A 20,761-nucleotide genomic window follows, 5' to 3' on the forward strand; every position below is an offset into this window, starting at 1 on the left:
TTATAGCGCAAAAAATAAAAATCGCACAGGTGATCAAATACCATCAAAAGAAAGCCCTATTTGCCAGAGCCAACAAGGAATACCACTTTCTTGGTCCTGTATACCAGGTGCAGAGTTCAATAGCAGCAACCACCAATATCAAACGGACCCTCGTTGATCCAACTCATATGGGAAAGTAAAAGCAAATGCCTCCCATAGTGCAGTATATCACAACTTTATTCTATAAAACGCATTAAAATTACACTTACAAGGCCTGTTAAAAAGCAAGGACCCCGGTATGCGTTCCACCTGTGCTCCAAACAATGATGTTAGTGACCCGTTACGCAGGGCCCACCCAGCGTGTTTCGTCAGCACCGTCTGACGTCCTCAGGGGTCATGTGATCAGACTCATCGCTTCCTTATTTCTAGGCTACCTCCATTTCAGAGGCCCTATCCTGTTAAATCCTTACCATACTTAATTAAAAATAATTAATCTAGACTCCCATACCCATACTAAGTTTACTGGCAATAATTCACAGCCTATATTATGAAGTTTAATTAAAAAGTAAACTTATACTCATTGCTTGGGGTCGATTGCTGTCACCTGTTGGACACGTTTCCTCCGCCAACCAAGACTGAGGCACCTCTTTTTTTTTTTTTGCCGGATTTTACACTTCTATGGGGTGAGCCCCCAACCCCCGACACAGCTAGTTCCCCCTGGGGGTGTCCCTATGATGTTTAGTGCTTAGGCTCCTGGTTCCGGCTCTCACCATTTGGGAGGTCACCCCTTTTTCCTGACCCCTCAACGCAGTTCCCATCTACATGATGTCCCCAAGGTCTTTTCATAAGGGCTGCTACATTCAGTGTTATGGCTGCACCTGGGGGTTTTTTTATGTATGTTCAGCTGATTCCTATGCTCTCAATGTTATTTACTTATGCACCATGACTGTACTTTGTTTCCAGATGTTCCTCTGTATGCCTGTCTTGGTTTTTGCTTCATGTCTGGTGTGAAACCTCAATAAAATGTTTTGATAAAAAAAAAAAAAAAAAAAAAAAAAAAAAAAAAGATTGTCATTGACAATAGGCAAAAAATATGGAAACACCTTCCGCATGTGGTAGAGTGGTGAGTGGGTGATTTGAAAGGGGAGGGTGTTGGGAGTGAGGTGTCTAAAAGGTGAAACCAATAGGTAACACTCTCACCCAGTTTTTCCTCTTCTGGGCCATGAGAGTATGGTAAATAGCCACAGAGGGAGAACGGTTCAGTCTGGGGTTCCTTCAGCCACTGGGAGCTACCTCCCTCGGATGTTCAAATCTGTGGTGCTCAAGCAGAAAGAACAAGGTACCCCAATAGCGTAGTATGCAGTTATAAGTACAAAGGCAAGTGTAGATAACTCACATTTGGACCGATCACATCAACTGTGTACAGGACGCCGGGACGCTTCCGCGTTCCACGCCTCCAAACCACTTAGACCGGAAGTGACGTGTGGCGTACGTAGCTCCGCCCTACGCGTTTCGTCATCAGACGTCTACTGGAGCGGCACCTCACTCACGGCACCTTCTTTTTTTGGGTCACCCATTCACGGTTTTTACACATGCGGAAGGTGTTTTTATATTTTTTGCCTATGGTCAATAATAATTTTAACCACTGTTGGTTCACTACAATTGTATTGTCTGTACACTTTCCCCTGGCACTACCACAGGCAATAAAAAAAATTTTTTTTTTTTTTTTAAATATAATAAAGTAAACTTATAACATTTATCTTTATAAATTTAATGACAATGCTCTATATAAATTAGAATGAGGGATGTACACCCCCTCTGGGGTGACGAGTGTATTTGCATCATCTAGTGGTAGACAATACTACTAAACCCTTTATTAAAGGATTTGAATCAATTGGGACATCTCAAAGTTGTAAAAAAAAAAAAACACAATCTTATAACACAATATTAAAAACAATCAATTTGATATAAAACAATTTAGATCAAAGTCTACATTCCTGCCTGCTGAATTTAAAGTATTCAACTCAAAAATCTATTCAGTTTCATTTCTTGATATCCTCCGCTTAATATTTCCTCCCCTATGTGTGATGGATTTTAAAATGATTTAAAAGACTTTGTTTTTGGAACCCCCTTTTTATATTGTTTAAATGTTCATTGATTCTAATGCCTAGCTTCACTCTTGTACAACCAACATATGGCAATCCGCAAGGGCAGGTTAAAAAGGTATGCAACAAGTAATGAACTTATTGTGACAGTTTAGAAGATTATGTCCAACAGTCCAATTTGGTGGTAAACAGGTTCAAGGAAAAAGGTTGTCATAAGAAAGTATTGTTACCCTTACAGGAACAGGTAAAACTGTATTTTTGTCTTACCGTAAAATCCTCTTCTCTGAGGTTCTCTGACAGACACAGCTCCATGTCTTCTAGACCCTTGGGCCTAGGACTAGGCAGAAACAATTTTGGCTACGCCCCTGAGGCAGTCCCAAGGGGTATACCATTACTTCCTGCTATAGGACTTCAGTTTGCACTTCATTTTGTAACAAGCAGTGGCAGAAGAATATATAACTCAACCCAACAGATCGGCAGGTGCTGTGTCCATCAGTGAACCTCAGAGAAAAGGATTTTACGGTAAGACAAAAATCCAGTTTTCTCTTTCATTCACTCAAGGACACAGCTCCATGTCTTCTAGACCCATGGAATGTCCCAAAACAGTATCAACATGAGGGGTGGGGGAAAAAAAAAAAAACACAGCAATACATAGAACTCCCAACAAGGCTAAACATAGCCAACCAGGTAAAACAGGAGCTCAACAAGGAACCTGGAACTCACCACCATGGAAAAAATACACTCTCAAGAGGCGGGAGCCTTTGCAACCGCAGCCTGCAAAACTGCGGCCAAAAGCAGCATCCGAACATGCAAGTACATCCACCTTATAAAACTTTGTGAATGTGTGTACAGACGACCGCATAACCGCCTTGCACACCTGAACCACTGACGCCGGGTGACGGAAGGCCCAAGAAGCACTATGCGCCACATAGAATGCGCCTTGACAGGGAAAGGAGAAACCTGACCCTTAATAGAATAGGCCTGCACCACTGTCTGCCTGATCCATCTGGAAATGGTCGCAGTAGATTAAGCCTGCCCCTTAAAAGGTCCATTTGTAAGAACTAAGAATCGGATTTCCGAAATAGACTTCCGGTCATCCCCCCAGGTACAACCAAATCACCCTGATCACCACCACTAAGGAATGCAAAGCAATTTCATTAGAATATTTCGGCTTAGGACATAAGGACGATAACACAATATCTTCATTCAAATAAAACCTTAAGGCCACCTTAGGAAGGAACACCTGACAAGGTCGCAACACCACTTTGTACCTGTGAACCACCAGGTAAGGTCACCGACAGGACAACGCAGCCAACTCCAACACCCTACGTTCAGAAGTAATAGCGACTACAAAGGCCACCTTCTGCGACAGAGCGAGCAGAGGAAGTTAACAAATGTTTTCAAAAGGAGGCTTTGGAAGCACTGATAGTACCAAATTGAGATCCCCCGGAGGTACCAGGGATCATACCGGTGGAGCCAGATGGCGAACTCCCTGCACAAAAACGTGAACCAAGGACTTGAAAGCCAAAGGCCTTTGGAAAAATATGGCCAAGGCGGAAATCTGGCTCTTGATGGTGCCCAGAGCCAAAGGTTGGTCTACACCTAGTTGTAGAAACTTTAACAGGCGAGACACAGAAAAGGAAAAAGGGAGAAACCCCCCGGGACCCACACCAAGTAATGTACGCCTTCCAAACTATGAAACTTTTCTGGAAGTAGATTTCCTAGCTTTTAACAAGGTAGGAATCACCGACTCAGACAGCCCTCTGTCCTTTAGCACCTGGCTTTCAATAGCCAAGCCGTTAAAGCCAGCGACTAAAGCAGGATGGAAAATTGGTCCCTGAGATAGATGATCTTCCTTGAGAGTAACTTTCCAAGGGACATCTGCTACCAGCCTTACCAGGCCTGCACACCAAGATCGATGAGGCCTGTCTGGTGCCACCAGAATGACTGGAATCCCTTCTACCTCGATTCTGTGTAGCAGTCTCAACAGAAGTTATATCGGAGGAAAAGTGTAAATCAGGCGATACTGACCCCAAGGGGCCACCAGGGTACCTGCTTGCATCAGCCAGAGGATCCCGAAACCTTGACACGAACCGCTGCACCTTCCTGTTGAGGCAGGAGGCCAACAAGTCCACTTCGGGGGGCCTCCACCACAGACACAGCTGATGAAACACCTCCGGGAGAAGAGACCATTCTCCCGGATTCAACGTCTGCTGACTGAGATAGTCCATTTGCCAATTCTCTCCCCCCAGAATGTACACAGCAGAGAGGGCCGGATTATACAGTTCTGCCCACCTTAGAATGCCGGCTACTTCCTGGGCCGCCAGGGCACTCCTTGTGCCCCTTGATGATTGACATATGCCACACAGTCGTAGCATTGCTCGATAGTATCCTCACAGGGTGTCCCTGCAGATAATCCGTCCACGGAGAAGGTCTGATCGCCTGAATTTCCAGGATGTTGATCGGCAGACTGGACTCATCTCAAGTCCAAACACCTTGGGCCGAGTACACCCGCAAGACACCTCCCCACCCAGACAAACTGGCATCTGTGGAAATCACTCTCCAATACAGGGGAAGAAAGGATTTTCCCAGACGAAGCGCTGGGGAGTGGAGCCACCATATCAGAGACCCCCCCTTGTACCCAAGTCAAAAGGATCAGATTGTTCAATGACAGCAGATCCTTGTTCCATTTGGCCAGAATCTCTCTTTGCAAAGGTCTGGCATGGAATAGAGCAAATGGAACCGCCTCAAAGGTGGAAACCACTTGCATTCAAGGCCTGAACAACAACCGATGGTTGGACAACAGGAGCCGAATCACATCCTGCAGCTTCAGTAGTTTTGCCTGTGAAAGAAACACCTGGGCAGATGCTGAATCCATTTCTGAAAATTCAGTGTTCATCCGAACCCCTGCAGAGTTCGTACAGTAATGTGCAAGTCGGCTTCTAGAGCCTAAGACGACTCTGCACACAGAAGCAGATCGTCAGGGTAACCAAATTCAGCGACCCCCTTCTGCCTTCGCAAGGCCAGCACTGGGGCCAAAATCTTTGTGAACAACCGAGGAGATAAGGCGAGACCAAAGGCTAACACCACAAATAGTGCTCCTCGTCCACAGCAAAATGAAGCAAACACTGATGCCCGAAATATGTTGGAATATGAAGGCAAGCATCCTTGAGATCGATAGAAGCTAGAAAATCCCTTTATGAAAGAAAGCTACTACCGCGCGGATGGACTCCATCCGAAAATTCTGAACACCGCACAAAACGGTTCAGAGCCTTGAGGTCCAAAAATCGGACGATCCTTGCTTTCCTTCCTGGAAACTGTAAACAGATTTGAATAAAAACAGCGCAATATCAACCTTAGATACAAGTGACTGCAGGGCCGCCGTCATGCCTGCCAGTCCCCTAGCGTCAAGGAGTGGGTCAGGTAGTGATACTTCCTCCAGAGGCTCCATTGGTTAATCAGTCGCGCTGTGCACAAAAACTGGATTTTTGACTTACCGTAAAATCATTTTCTTCATTGACAATTGGGTTATGCTGCCCCCTACAGGAGTAAGACACTAGGCAAGAAAAAGCTTTACCACTCCTATGGGGCAGTCCCTGCAGGCATACACCCACACACTCTGCTATAGCCTTCAGTTTTGTTGCAAGCAGTGTTTAGAAGAAAAAAACCCCATTCCAATTAGAGGGGCGGGTGCTGCGTCTGTCAATGAACTTCAGAGAAAAGGATTTTCTGGCAAGTCAAAAATCCAGTTCTCTATCGTACAGGCACAGCTCTATATTCTTCTTGACAATTGGGATGTCCCAAAGCAGTATTTGCATGAGGGGTGGGAAAAAATGCAGAGAAAAAATAATTTCCCAAAGGCTAAAATTAGCCAACCAGGCAACATGGAGCTCAACCAGAAACAACTGGGGCTCACCTAGAAACAGCATAAACCCTCAAGAGAATATTTTTCCCTTTAAGGCTAAATGTACACAGGACGTTTAAAAACCTCCTTTGAATGCTGGAACTTTACAGCCGCGTTTAGCAGCGTTTGCGCTCAGATCCTTTTTTTTTTTTTTTAGAGACAAAAAAATCCTTCCCCTTTTAAACAGTAAAAACGCAAGCGATAAACGCGGGTAGCCGCGTTTCACCGTGTTTGGCATTTGAAACGCCAGTAAACATGTTCTGAACATCCTGAACGCAAATAATTGCTTTCCAAAAAATGACACTAAACTCAACTGCCTCTAAATGACTGTACACCACTCAGTGTACATAGACAAATAAGATAACAGAGGAGAGTTCAGGGGCTTCTGAAAAAAATGTCAAACTGCTCCTAAACGTCCGTTTACAAGTATCAGTGTACGAGGCCTAAAAAAGCAGCCTGCAAAACCTTGCTGTCTGAGTCTGTGATTCCTACCTTGCCGCCTTGCAAACTTGCATAACTGACGCCTGATGGCTAAAAGCCCAAGAGGCCACTCAGTGCCCTAGAAGAATGCGCCTTCACAGGGAAGTGGAACCTGACCCTTTAGTGAATAAGCCTGTACCACTGTCTGCCTGATCCATCTAAATAGATGCAGCCAACCCCTTTCAAGGTCCTTCAGTGAGTCTGATTTCCTGAAAGATTCAGTAGCCGCCAGGTAAACTCTAATCGCCTGAACCACACACAAAGAATGCAAAGCAATTTCCTTGGGATGTTTGGGCTTAGGACAGAGCGAAGGCAGATCAATGTCAAGGAAGAAACGACTGATTAGGTCTAAATACCACTTTATCTCTGTGGACCACCAGATAAGGTGAACGGTAGGACAGTGCCGCCAATTCAGATATTCTGCGGGCAGAAGTAATAGCCAATAAAAAGCCAACCTTCTGAGATAGTTTAAGCAGAGGGATCTACCTAATGCTCTCAAAAACAGGTTTTTGAAGAAGAGACAATACCAAATTAAGATTCCCACGGAGGTAATGGGGATCACCTCAGAAGAGCCATATGGCGAACATCTTGTATAAAAGTGCAAATCAAGGAATGCGCAGCTAAAGGATGTTGAAAAAACACAGCCAAAGCCAACACTTAGCCTTTGATAGTGCCCAAAGCCAACCGCTGTTCAACCCCTTTTTGAAGAAAGGACAAAATCCTACCCCTCAAAAAAAAAGACGAGGATGCACCTTCAGCGTTTTACACCATGAAATGTACGATTTCCACGTACGATGATAGATCCTCCTGGAAGTGGACTTTCTGGCCTTCAACAGTGTAGGAATCACTGAGTCAGACAGACCCCTATCCTTCAATACCTGGCTCTTAACAGCCACACCATTAAAGCCAGCGACTGTAAAGCCAGCGACTGTAAATTAGGATGGAAGATCGGCCCTTGAGACCGCAGATCTTGCCTGAGAGGAAGTCTCCAAGGAGCATCGGCAACCAACCTTACCAGATCTGCGTACCAAGACCGACGAGGCCAGTCTGGGGCAACCAGAATGACCGGATTCCCTTCCACCTCTATTCTGCACAGAAGCCTCGGCAGGAATTTCAGTGGAAATAATGCATAGATCAGTCAGTTTTAGAGAAGCCTACACGAGGGGTTCAAAGGGGTCCCCGGTGAGGGCTTTAAGCACTATTGTAAGATCCTAGATAGCTACTTTTAAGGGCTTTTTTGGGGCAAGCCCTTCTGATAGATCGTGTTTAACCAACAGATCAACATTGATCGGCATGTCAAGAAACACTGATAAGGCTGCTGCCAGGACCTTGAGGGTATTCACCGTGAGTCCCGCTTCCGCTCCATCCAGGAGGAAGTCCAGAATAGTGCCAATGCGTCTTAGATTCCTATCTTTGGACTGCATTTTTGAAATATACACTTTCCACACTTTATTATATATTTTCCTGGTTACTTGCTTCCGACTTTGGATCACGGTATCGGTTACCCTTTTTAGAGACCCTTGTTCAGGAGTAAGCACAATTCAGGATCCATGCTGCTAGATTTAAAGTCTGGGTATGGGGATGATGGGCACCTGACTGAACCAGACGATCGTTCAGGAATGGGAAGATCCATGCTAGTTTTGGCCAGTAAGAAGCTACCAAGATCACCCTTACTCTGAAGCCTGATCTTTCTGAGAGTTCTCTGAACTGGGTTGGCGGAAATGCGTAGGCAAGGTTGAATCGTCAGGGAAACCCCCCCTGACATTGTCCGACAGCACCTGGATGTGTCTGCCTGTTGTTTCCTTCTGAAAAACGCGAGTAGTTCCGTACTGCTTTAAGTTCTCTTACGTTGGAAGAGACTTCTGGCCCGGAGAGGAACCTGGTACCCTGTCTCACCTGGTGTCCTATGTGAGCTCCCCATACAAAGGCACTCGCAACCATGGTAACTCGGATCTGAATGGGTGGCAGCCAGTCTCCCTTTTATGAGAGAGTCCTTTTCCAGTCCCAAGCTAGGCACTTCCTGACGACCAGGGGGATTGCAATCTCTTCCTCCAAAGAGGACCTCTTTCCATTCCAATGTCCCAAGAGTTGGCACTGCAAAGCTCTCATGTGAAGTTGGGCCCATTGAACCGCCGGAATGGAGGCCGACATGAGCCCTAACAGGACTATTATGTTCCTTCTTGTTGCCCTGGGTACTGATATAAACTGTTTTGTTGCAGTAACCAGTTTTCCTAGAAATGCCTAAAGTCTTGGGTTGATTCACGTTCTTGATTGGGGTTTCTTGAAGTCTAAAAAATCTTTAGATAGAAGTCTAGTTTCTTCACTGACAATTTTTTTTAAAAGCATTTGTGGCACAACAGCTCCTCTGTGGTATCTACCAATATGGGCTGGTAGAAAAAACGAAGGCTACAAATAGTGGGGGAGGACGATCAGCATAAACCCCCCCCCCCCCCACGCAAGCCTTTTTCTCCCACACCCCTCAGGAGTAGCTGCTCAGATGGCTACCACTCCCATCAACCTCTCCCCTTCACTTCAATTACCATAATAAGGCTGGGGCCTGTGTCAGCAGCTTCTGGTAGGGGGGCCAGGTCCTCTGCCTTTACGACCGCCTCAAGGGAAGGAAGGGAGCACGCCAGTTACCCCTGCAAACACCGCCGCCATCTTGTGGATGTTCAAGCCATTTAGGAGAACAGCAGGGGGAGGTAGAAAGGAAGGGGCTGACACGTGGCTTTGACTTCATGAACATTGACCAGTGCTGCACTGGGATTGGTGCTGAATAATAGGATGTTATTGGTTATCGGTATACCGTTTCGCTGCACCTTTTGCTATAACTTCAGTGTTATTGATGTATATTTGTTTCTGTTGAATCACATCAAATACTAATAAAGAATTTGAAAAAAAAAAAAAAGAAAGGGGCTGGACCTGATCCATCCCTTACTCAGCCGCTGGCAAATTAGCACAATAGAGGGCTTCCCCCGTGCTGGCTGCGGCTTTTTCGCCTAATCAAGATGGCCGCAAGACTTTTTCCAGTTGCGGCGCCATCTTGACAACATCACATCCACCGCAACCATTTGGAGGGCAGTATGCTGGCGTGTTGCACGTGGGATCCCCAGGGCTCTGGCATCCCCTGCACGAGCCCGAACAGGAAAGATGGTGGGCAGACTGACAACACAGGGACCTCCGGGCTATGCACCAACCCCACAACTTGGCCTGAAGCAGGGTTGAGTGGAAAAAACCTTTGAGGGAATCCAAACATCCCCTGCCTCTGCCATTACCACCGCACCACCTGATGTAGGAATGGCCAGGAGAAGGTAGCAGAAGGGAGGTGAAGCCCTGTGGAAACCACTGAGCTTTCCCCCACACAAGGTATCCTCCATCTCTCCTCCGAAAGGTGCCTGAACTGACTGCCTCACCAGTGAGTACAGGCAGAGGGAGGAGGTGTCCTGGGACACATGCCTTGGACTAAGTAAAAAATAAACTGGGGATGAATGCTATCTTCAGTGCTCATGCTTGCAGGACAGGAAACTCAAGAACTGAGGGGCAGCCATTTTAAACATATCTGTGCTTGTGTTACCTGTAGGAGGAGGAGCCTACCTCTCGTGACCGTCCTGGAGGATGACTTGGGAAATGCAATAGTTTTAGTAAATATGAACTGCTAAATACCTTTTCTCATCAGCAGTTAGTGCAGTCTTGTGACTTCTATCAGTGTCTGGATAAAGCTTGTAGAAGGATGTGGTTTAAAAAAAAAATAGAATTTTTGTAAAATCTTACCGTAAAATTCTTTTCTCTGAGTGCTCTGACCGTCGCCACCCATTCATACAGTCTTCACGATTGGGACGTCCCAAAGCAGTGTAGATGTGAGGGGTGGGAAGACGCAACCTTAAAATAGGCAACGCAGCACCCAGGTCAGAGAAAAAACTGAACTGAACCAATGGGGTAAGTAAAGCTCAACAGGAGCTAACCCAGAAAAAATTAAATAAACCCCATGACTAAAAGACAGAGAAAAATAGCACGTCTCTTTACACCACTGCCGCATTCAAAACCTTGCGGCCAAAAAGAAGCATCCGAAGATGCCAACACATCAAGTTTGTAAAACTTAGAAAAGGTGTGTACAGAAAACCAAGTCGCCGCTTTGCACACCTGAGCCACCGACGCCTGGTGGCGAAAAGCCCAAGACGCACTAACAGCTCTTGTAGAGTGCGCCTTAAGAGGGAAGGGAGGAACCCGACCCTTAATCGAATAGGCCTGCACAATCGTCTGTCTGATCCATTTGGAAATGGTTGCCACAGATGCCGCTGTACCCTTCCGAGGTCCCTCAGGAAGGACAAACAGACAATCCGACTTCCGGAAAGAGTCCGTGGCAGAAAGGTAAACTCTGATCGCCAGGACCACATCCAACGAATGCAATGCAAACTCCTTCGGATGCTTGGGCTTCGCACAAAGTGAAGGTAACACAATATCCTCATTAAGGTGGAAGGCTGAAACCACCTTAGGAAGAAAAAACACTGATTTGGTCGCAAGACCACTTGATCCTTATGAACAACCAGATAGGGGGAATGGCAAGACAGAGCCGCCAACTCAGACACTCTGCGAGCAGATGTGATCGCCACTAAAAAGGCAACCTTCTGTAATGACACAAGCAGAAAGATCTCTCTGATGTTCTCAAAAGAAGGTCATTGTAAAACCAACAGAACCAGATTCAGGTCCGAGGGAAGCAAGGGAGCCTTCCTCGGGGGAGCCAGATGACGCACCCCCTGAATAAAGGTGCGAATAAAGGAATTAGACGCCTAAAGGATGCTGGAAAAGAATGGCCAAAGCCAACAACTGGCCCTTGATCGTGGTCAGCGCCAGGCGCTGATCCACCCCAGTCTGCAGGAAAGCCAAAACCCTCGCCACTGAAAAGGAGCGAGGGTGAAGACCTTGTGACTCACACCAGGCAAAATATGCCCTCCAGGTGTGATGATAAAACTTCCCAGAGGAAGCTTTTCTAGCTTTTAGCAAGGTAGGAATGGCAGCTGACGGGGTACCCCTGTCTCTCAAGACTTGGCTTTCAACAGCCAAGCCGTCAAAGCCAGCGACTGTAAAGCAGGAGGGAAGAATGGTCTTTGAGACAGAAGATCGTTTCTTAGTGGAAGCCGCCAGGGAGGCTCGACAACCATCTGCATGATGTCCGCGTACCAAGACCGACGCGGCTAGTCTGGAGCTACCAGAATCACCAGCATCCGTTTCCAAGGCTAACCTGCGGAGGAACCTTGACAATATTTGAATCGGAGGGAAGGCATATATCAGCCGATACCAATGCCACGCCACCACTAACACGGCCGAGGCGTCCGCCAGAGGATCGCGAGATCGAGCCATGAACCTTTCCACCTTTTTGTTGAGACGGGATGCGAACAGATCCACGTCCGGAGACCCCCACCGGACACACAGAAGGCGAAACACCTCCGGGTGTAAGGACCATTCCCCCTGGTCCAGGGTCTGGCGACTCAGATAGTCTGCCTGCCAGTTTTCCACACCTGGAATGTGGATGGCCGAAATCGCCGGAACATGCGATTCGGCCCAAGACAGAATCTCGGCCACTTCTCTGGCCGCCCGGGCACTCCTGGTGCCCCCCCGATGATTTCATGTATGCCACCGCTGTGGCGTTGTCCGTCTGCACTCGCACAGGGTAGCCGAGCTGACCAACGGAACAAACAGAGCTTGATTGCCCGGAGCTCCAGGACATCGGTTGGGAAGACTCCTCCCCCGACCACGTCCCCTGGGTACAAATCGTGCCCAGAACTCCACCCCAGAATGACAGGCTGGCATCCGTGGTGAGCACCGTTCACAATAACGGCCGGAAGGATTTGCCTTGTGTCAGAATCGGTGACTGGAGCCACCACAAAAGAACCGATCTCACCTGGTGGCTTTGAGAAATCCTCCTGTCCAAAGACTGAGGATGCCTGTCCCACCTGGCAAGAATCTCTGCTTGCAGTTTTCTCGTATCAAACTGCGCAAAAGGGACCGCCTCGAAGGCCGACACCATCAGACCCAGGGACCGCACGCAGGTCCGAAGCGAGGAGAGATCGTTGTCCCTGAGGGACCGGATCTCGTTCTGCAGTCTGGAGTTTGTCCTCCGGAAGGAAGACCTTCACCTGAGCGGAGTCCACGATCATCCCCAGGTAGGGGAGATGAACCGAAGGGGACAGAGCCAACTTCTGAAAAATTGATGGTCCACCCAAATGCCTGGAGCGTCTGACCCGTGACTAACAGATCGCCCATCAGAGTGGCATGCGAGCTTGACCTTAACAGGAGATCATCCAGATAACCGAGGATCGCAATCCCCTGCACTCGTGGCAGAGCCAACACAGGAGCCAAAACCTTGGTGAACACCCTTGGAGCCGAAGCGAGACCGAAGGGCAACGGCATGAACTGGTAATGCTCCTCTGCGATTGTGAAGCGGAGATACCGCTGATGGCCCTCATTAATAGGGATGTGTAGATACGCATCTTTCAGGTTGATAGAGGCCATGAATTCCCCTGGACTCAGAGATGCCACCACCGACCAGATGGATTCCATTCGAAACATATGTACCCGCACTAATCGGTTCAATAACTTTAGGTCCAAAATCGGACGCACTTTGCCCTCCCTCTTTTCTGGGCACCGTGAGCAGATTGGAGTAAAACCCCCAAAACCTGTCCCACGGAGGGACCATCACGATGACCCCTTGGGCGAGATGATCTTAAACCGCCCGTTGTAGATCCCGAAAACGATCGGGAGTCAGAAGGAGATTTGATGGAAAGAATCTGTCTGCGGGGCAAGATCGGAACTCGATCTTGTACCCTGAACGAATAAGTTTGTGAACCCACCTGTCCAGAATCTCGGACAACCAGGGCTTGGGAAAACAACGTAGACGTCCCCCCTCCCCTGATACGGGTGAGGGCGTCCCTTCAGGAAGGGGTGCCCTGAAGGCACGAAAGGACCCCCGATTAGTCAGACACTGTCTACTTAGAAGCGTGGTTGGCCGACCAGCTTTTCAGCCAAATAATGCGGCGGATTGCAAACCAGACCGCAGATAGACGTGCGACCAAAGGAGCCTCGTCCAAAGCCACGTCAAATAGGTACATCACAGCCTGTGTCATTTGATCCAACATGTCCAGCGCAGCAGCAGAAACAGACTCTGCGCTAAGCACCTTGGCCCATTCTGCGATAGTCAAAGACCATCACTGAGGCGAACACCGGTTTCAGCAGGGAACCCGCCACCATATACATGTGGCGGGGAAGCGTTTCCACCTTTCTATCTGCCGGGTCCTTAAACACCAGGGAGTCTTCCACGGGCATTAAGGTGGATTTATTCAGTCTGGAAACAGTGTGGTCCACTTTAGGAACCACAGTCCAGCGAGAATTTTTATTTTATTTAATTCAGGTACTTATATAGCGCTGTCAATTTACGCAGCGCTTTACATATACATTACACATTCACATCAGTCCCTGCCCTCAAGGAGCTTACAATCTAAGGTTCCTAACTCACATTCATACATACATAGTAGGGCCAATTTTATACAGGATCCAATTAACCTACCAGCATGTCTTTGGAGTGTGGGAGGAAACCGGAGTACCCGGAGGAAACCCACGCAGGCACAGGGAGAACATGCAAACTCCAGGCAGGTAGTGTCGTGGTTGGGATTCGAACCAGCGACCCTCTTGCTGCTAGGTGAAAGTGCTAACCACTACACCCCTGTGCCGCCCATCAACCGAATCCACAAAGGTATAACGGTACTTAAATCTCTTAGGTACCACCAGCATAAGCTTAATGTGACGCCATTGGTCATTTACCGTTTCCTGAAACTCCTTGGGACAAGGAAAAACCTGACCCGACTTCAGGGCCTTGCGGGTCCCGAAGGAAACCCGCTTACCTGCCATGGAGGGCTCATCATCAAGATTTAAAGTCTCCTTAACGGAGCTAATAAGTGCGTCTACCGCAGCGCGGTCACGTGCTATCCCAGAGGATGAATCCTCCTCCTCCACATCCGACAGAGGACGGGGACCCCTCAGGGGGGACGTCGTCCGTGGCAACCAATTCAGGCTCTGAATCAGAAGACTGAGAGGGCATAGGCCGTTTCTTTGTAACTCGGTCAGACATCAGCAGATCAACTTTTGATGCTAAAGTCGCAAGTGCAGCAGATAAAGAGGCTAAGGAAGTGGAATCCGGAGTACCTGAACCACCAACTAGGTCTGTGAGGAATTTGCTATCCTGGGACTCCATATTAGCAAAGTGCAAAAATAATGACACTGGCCCTTTGAAACGGCGGTTCCCGCGGACCCCGATCGCAAACTGCACAACAGGTGGAGACCCTTCACTTAACTAAAGCCACACTGAAAAAAGAGTGCTAGCAGGAATATAGCCAGAGAAAAAGAGTAAAATCCCCCCCCACAGTGTCCCTATACTTGCCATGCTGCTGAGAATGTGGATGTAAAAGGAGGCAGTGACCTCACACCCCTAGAGGCAAAAGATAGAAGTCAATGGAGGAAAAGCACTTAGAAAATGGCAGCTGCTCAGAACAGGACATCCACCCACACTAAAGATGGCGCCCGATCAGCGCTGACAATGATGATGGAAAATGGCCGCTGCCCTCACTCTGAGGACAAACAGCCAGCCCTCACCAAACATGGCGGCCGGGCATCGCCAAACGCTGCAGCAAACGCCCGCATTGGCCCCCACCGGAATCTGCACATAGCACCCCCGGGGAGAAAGAAGCCCCCACAACCCCCCCCCCCCGCATGGCGGTCTGCACCGCAGGAGCGCCCCTCAGGGGCAGGGAAGGTAAGACGCAGGGGGCCATCCCACGGCCATGATGGGGATATTACAGCAAACTTTACATGTATCGCCATCCCCAGAGTGGGCCCACTTAATACCCCCTCAAAACCTGTTCCCAGGGACAGAGGGGTAATAGTACTCACCAACCAGCGAACGTGGGCACGGCTCAGACATGGGAGACCTCCCACCCTGGGTGGGGGTGCCGTCAGCCAGGAAGGATGCTAGCAACACCCAGGCGTTCTGAAGTTGAGATATTCCAGCGAAGATTGGAAAACTTTGGAGGCACGTCCCCGCTTCCAGGGGCACGGTCGTTGCGAGGCCTGGGCGTACTAAAAGCCTGCGACGCTCAATGGCAGACTGGGACTCCATAAGGTTCTATATTAACCAGTGCGAGGCCCAGTTCTGCTGACGCTTGTAGTCCTCCAAATTCCGACTAACTAGCGTAGGTGAGAAAAATAAAAAGCTGTTTTAAAAGAAAAATCACTTTTTTGAAAGAAACCGAAAGAAAAAAAAAAACAGACACTAGGTCCCAGCAAGGAAAACCTAGCCTACTGCGGACGTTAAGCAGCAAAAAACTGGATTAAAGTGTTACTGGCTGGAGGATATTGCCAGAAGGACGGCCCCCTGTGGGTGTGTCTATATGTTAATGTTTGTTGTATTAACAAAAAATGGATTTTTGTAAAATCTTACCATAAAATCCTTTTCTCTTAAGCTCATTGACAGACGTAGTCCTCGTTGATTAATAACAACTCAGGTTATACTGCCCTCTACAGGAGTAGGACTAGACAGGAAAGAAAACGTTCTGGCCACACCCTAGGGGCAGTCCCAGAGGGTATATCCTCTCACTTCCTGCTACAGCAAATCAGTTATGTCACAAAGCAGTGTTTAGAGAATTTAACCCAACCCAACTCAAAAACAGAGGGGCGGGTACTACGTCTGTCAATGAGCTTAAGAGAAAAGGATTTTACGGTAAGATTTTACAAAAATCCATTTTTCTCTTTCGCTCATTGACAGACGTAGTCCTCGTTGATTAACCACTTTAGCCCCGCTTACATGGAGGCTACTGCGGCAAAGTGCCGCGATCCCGTCCAGCGACGTAGACCTACGTCGCTGGACTCCGCCCCTTGTGGGCGGCGCTCGCGCGCCGCCGGAGGCTTGCTCCCGCTGTGTTCATTCACAGCGGGAGTCGGGCCAGGGGAGGAGCAGCGGCGATTGCCGCTGCTCTGCCCCGATCGTCGGGGATCGAGTCTGGAGATCTCCATAGTGACAGGGACTGACAGATCGGAGTGTTCAGCATAGCTGGACATCCAATCTGTCCTTCTGTCACACAGTCACCCCCCCCCCCCACACGTCAGTAAGCACCAGGCATACATTAACCCCTCCCTCTCCAATAAAATTAACCCCTTCCCTGCCAGTGTAATTTTTACAGTAACAGTGCATATATATAGCACTGATTACTGTAGAAATGTCACTGGTACCCCCAAAAGTGTCAAAAATGTCAGTCAAGGGTCCGATCTGTCCGCCGCAATGTCGCAGTCCCGCAAAAAAAAAAAAAAAAAAAAAAAAAAAAAAAAAAAAAAAAAAAAATCGCAGATCACCGCCATTACGCGTTAAAAAAAAAAAACACCAAAAATGACAGAAATCTTTCCCTTAGTTAGTAAACGCATTAACTTTTGCGCAAACCAATCAAAATACGCTTATTGCGATTTTTTTTACTGAACATAGGTAGCATAAAACAAATTGGCCAAAAATTTAAAAAAAATTTGATTTTTACATTTTTTTGGGGGGGAATTTCATATAAAAAAATGTGAGAAATATTGTTATTTTTTCAAAATAAAACGCTCTTTTTTTGTTTATAGCGCAAAAAGTAAAAATCGCACAGGTGATCAAATACCACCAAAAGAAAGCTCTGTTTGTGGGGAAAAAAGGACGTAAATTTCGTTTGGATACGGCGTCGCTCGACCGCGCAATTGTCAGTTAAAGTCGCACAGCGCCGAATCGCAAAAAGTGGCCTGGACGGAAGACAGCAAAATCCTCTGGTGGTAAAGTGGTTAATAACAACTCGGGACGTCCCAAAGCAGTACCACAAATGAGGGGTGGGATAACAGAAATCAAAATCCAGAAGGCCCAACCGGAGCCAACCAGAAGCATCAAGGACTCATCGAGCAAAAAGATGAGACCTAAGTGAAACACCCAAAAAACCCTTGAGGTAGACCAACAGTCTCCTCAGATTGCGGCCTGCAGAACCTTGTGGCCAAAAGAGGCATCTGACCATGCCATCACATCAACTTTATAAAATGTTGTAAAGGTATAAACCGACGATCAAGTCATCGCCTTGAAAACCTGGATCGCTGACGCCTGATGGTGGAAGACCCAGGAGACACTAGGCACCCGAGTAGAGTGCGCCTTAACAGGGAACGGAGGATTCCGACCCTTAATAGAATAAGCCTGTACCACCGTCTGACTGGTCCATCTAGATATGGTCGCGGCAGACACAGGCAACCCCCTTCAAGGGCTATCCGTGATCACAAGTGAGTCCGTCTTACGAAAACAAGTTCGTAGTAGTCAAGTGTATCCTTCTGAACCCCATCCAAGGAGTGTAATGCAAACTCCCAAGGATGGCTAGTCTTAGGACACGGGGAAGGAAACACAATATTTTTATTCAGATGAAAACTCTGAAAACCACTTTAGGAAGGAAGGATGGATTCGAAAGAAGAACCACCTTATCCCTATGAACCACCAGATATGGGGAACGACAAGATAATGCGGCCAGTTCTGACACCCTGCGTGCAGAAGTAATGGCCACCAAGAAGGCCACCTTCTGGGATAATGTAAGCAAGGGAATCTCCCTAATTATCTTCAAAGAGAAGTTTCTGAAGAATCGACAACACTAAATTAAGATCCCAGGCGGTAAGGGTGCACGCACTGGCGGAGCCAGATGTCGCACCCCCTGGATGAAATTCCGCACCAAGGAATGATTAGCCAAAGTTTTCTGAAAGAAGATTGCTAACGCTGAAACCTGACCCTTGATAGTGCTCAAGGACAGTTTCTGCTCAACCCCTTGTTGCAGAAAGACCAAGATTCGGGTCACCGAATAGGTATGTGGGGGAAATCCAAGAGATTCACACCACGCAATATAAGACTTCCATGTGCTGGAAGTCGCTTTCCTTGCTTTAACTAGAGGTAGGAATAACTGAAGCTGACACTCCCATTTCCTTCAGTACCTGAGTCTCAATGGCCAGGCCATTAAGCCAGCGATTGTAAAGCAAGATGGAAGCTCGGTCCCTGAGACCGCAAATCCTCCCTGAGAGGAAGTCTCCAAGGAGCGTCCGCGACTAGCCTCACCAAGTCGGCGTACCAGGCTCGACGAGGTCAGTCCGGAATTTCCAGAATAACTGGAATTTCCTCCACCTCTATCCTGCGAAGAAGTTCCCGCAGTAACTTGAGAGGATGGAAGGCATGCCGTAGCTGATACTACCCCCACATGGGGCGATCAGCGTTTCTGCTGCATCCGCTGGAGGATCGCGGGTGCGAGCTACAAACCTCCGCACCTTCCTGTTGAGCCAAGGTGCCAACAGATCCACATCCGGGGTGTCCCAATGAAGGGACAGCTAGTGAAATACCTCTGGATGAAGAGGCCATACCCCTTGATCAAGAATCTGACGGCTGAAATAATCTGCCTGCCGATTTCCCACCCCCGGAGTGAACACTGCGGGGAGATCCGGAACAAATCGTTCCGTCCAACAAAAGATGCTAGTCGTTTCGATGGCCACCAGGACACTCTAAGTGCCCCTTTCTTGACATAAGTCACGACCGTGGCATTGTGCGATTGGATCCGAGTCGGGCTGCTCTAGAGCTGCTCGGTCCAGTAAATCAGACAAAATCTGATCGCTCTCAGTTCCGATACCCTTATTGGTAACCTGGATACTATTGGAAGGAATGACTTCCCCTGGTTGAGCATCGGAGACTCCCTGGTCCGCTCGCTCAACCGGATCCGATTGTCCAGGGAATCGGAATTCTGATTCCATAGAAAAGAATCTCCTTCAGGAGAATTCGGGTATGAGACTGGGTATACGGTACTGCCTCTAAGAAGGCCACCATCAGTCCCAGCCGATAGACGGACAGCAACATCCGAATCGTTGACTGAACCTTCTGGAGTTTCTCCGCAAGGAGAAACCCTCTTGCCCAGGATGTATCCAACATTAGGCCCAGATAGTTCAGTCTTCTGGTGGGAACCAGGGATGATCTTTGGGAAAGCGAAGAAAACGCTGATGTCCTGCGATGATGGGGATATAAAGATAGGCATCCTAAATGTCTATGGGCGCCAGGAAATCCCCCTGATGCAGGGAGGCCACCACTGTTCGGATGGACTCCATATTTCCCCAAGTCCAGAAATTGGACGCACCTTGCCCTCTTTCCTGGGCATTGTGAACAGGTTCGAATAGAACCCCTGAAACCGTTCAATGTTAGAAGGGAAGAATCGCACCGGTGGAAGTGATTGAAACTCTATCCTGTATCCTGACCGTATGACCTCGCGAACCCCTTAGTCCGGGGTTCTGGCAAGCCATGGATCCGGAAACCGGTGAAGACATCCCCCCACCCCAGAAATGGCTACGGGCGCATCAGGCTGTATTCTTCAGGCTTAGCTGAGCCGGACTTTTTGTTTAGCCGACCAGCGCCCTTTGAAAACCCTCTGAAGGGGCTTTGGAGGGTTTCGCCTTATCGCCCGCCCTCGCGGAACGAACAAACTCTTTATGAGCAGAAAAGGAAGGTCCTCGTTAGTTACGAGGTCCTTTTTATCCTAACAGTTTGTGGCAAGACAGCAGGTGGTACCGTCTATCCTTTAAAGAGGGATTCCTCAAACGGATAGCGCCTAGCCCTGAGTTTGGAAATAACAGGGGTTCGTTTCAAAACGACCCCATTTGGGTAAAGGAAAATCTTTCGCCCTTTTGGTAGGCTAACAAGTACCAAAAAGGAATTTCAGTCTCAGCTACCTCTGCCGATGTAACCTCAAGACTAAATGTTTCCCGGACGGACACAACTAGTGCATCCACCACTCTTGTGCTATGGCGGAGGCAGACACGTTCTCCTCACTGCTGAGGAGACATTACCTGAGACAACAGCCCCATAAGAGGGACCTGCAGCTGCATTGACCAGCTCTGAATCCGTATCTGAAGTATCAGATAAAAAATAGGGGTAGGCGGGGGTCGCTTCTTGACCCCCGTCCCTGACAGGCCACCTCCACCCGGGATACCAAAGACTCCAAAACTGCCAAAAATGCATTAAAAAACAAGTGGGGTACTGGAGGGTCCTGCGGCCACCTTGAGGGGATCAGGTGGGGATACCTATGCGGCAGGGTCAATGATTATACAAGACATTTGCCAGCGACAAAAAATGACAAAGTAAAAACTTTTTTTTTTTTTTTTTATCCCCCAGTCGCAACAGCGCCCCTCAGTGTTACCTGCCTTTTTGGACCTCACAGAGAGAGAGAGAGAG

The 20,761-nt window shown here is 48.2% G+C and overlaps 1 protein-coding gene across 1 annotated transcript in view; it reads right to left on the bottom strand.

Moving 5' to 3' along the window:
• The window catches only part of NUP210 (nucleoporin 210), a gene marked incomplete at its 5' end in the record, with an annotated part of 331,314 nt that overhangs the window by 67,436 nt on the left and 243,117 nt on the right, over window positions 1-20,761 (bottom strand). The gene's annotated exons all lie outside the window — the stretch shown is intronic.

The sequence above is a fragment of the Pelophylax lessonae genome (assembly GCF_965119305.1).
Source record: "Pelophylax lessonae genome assembly, chromosome: 8".
NCBI classification, from domain to species: Eukaryota; Metazoa; Chordata; class Amphibia; order Anura; family Ranidae; genus Pelophylax; species Pelophylax lessonae.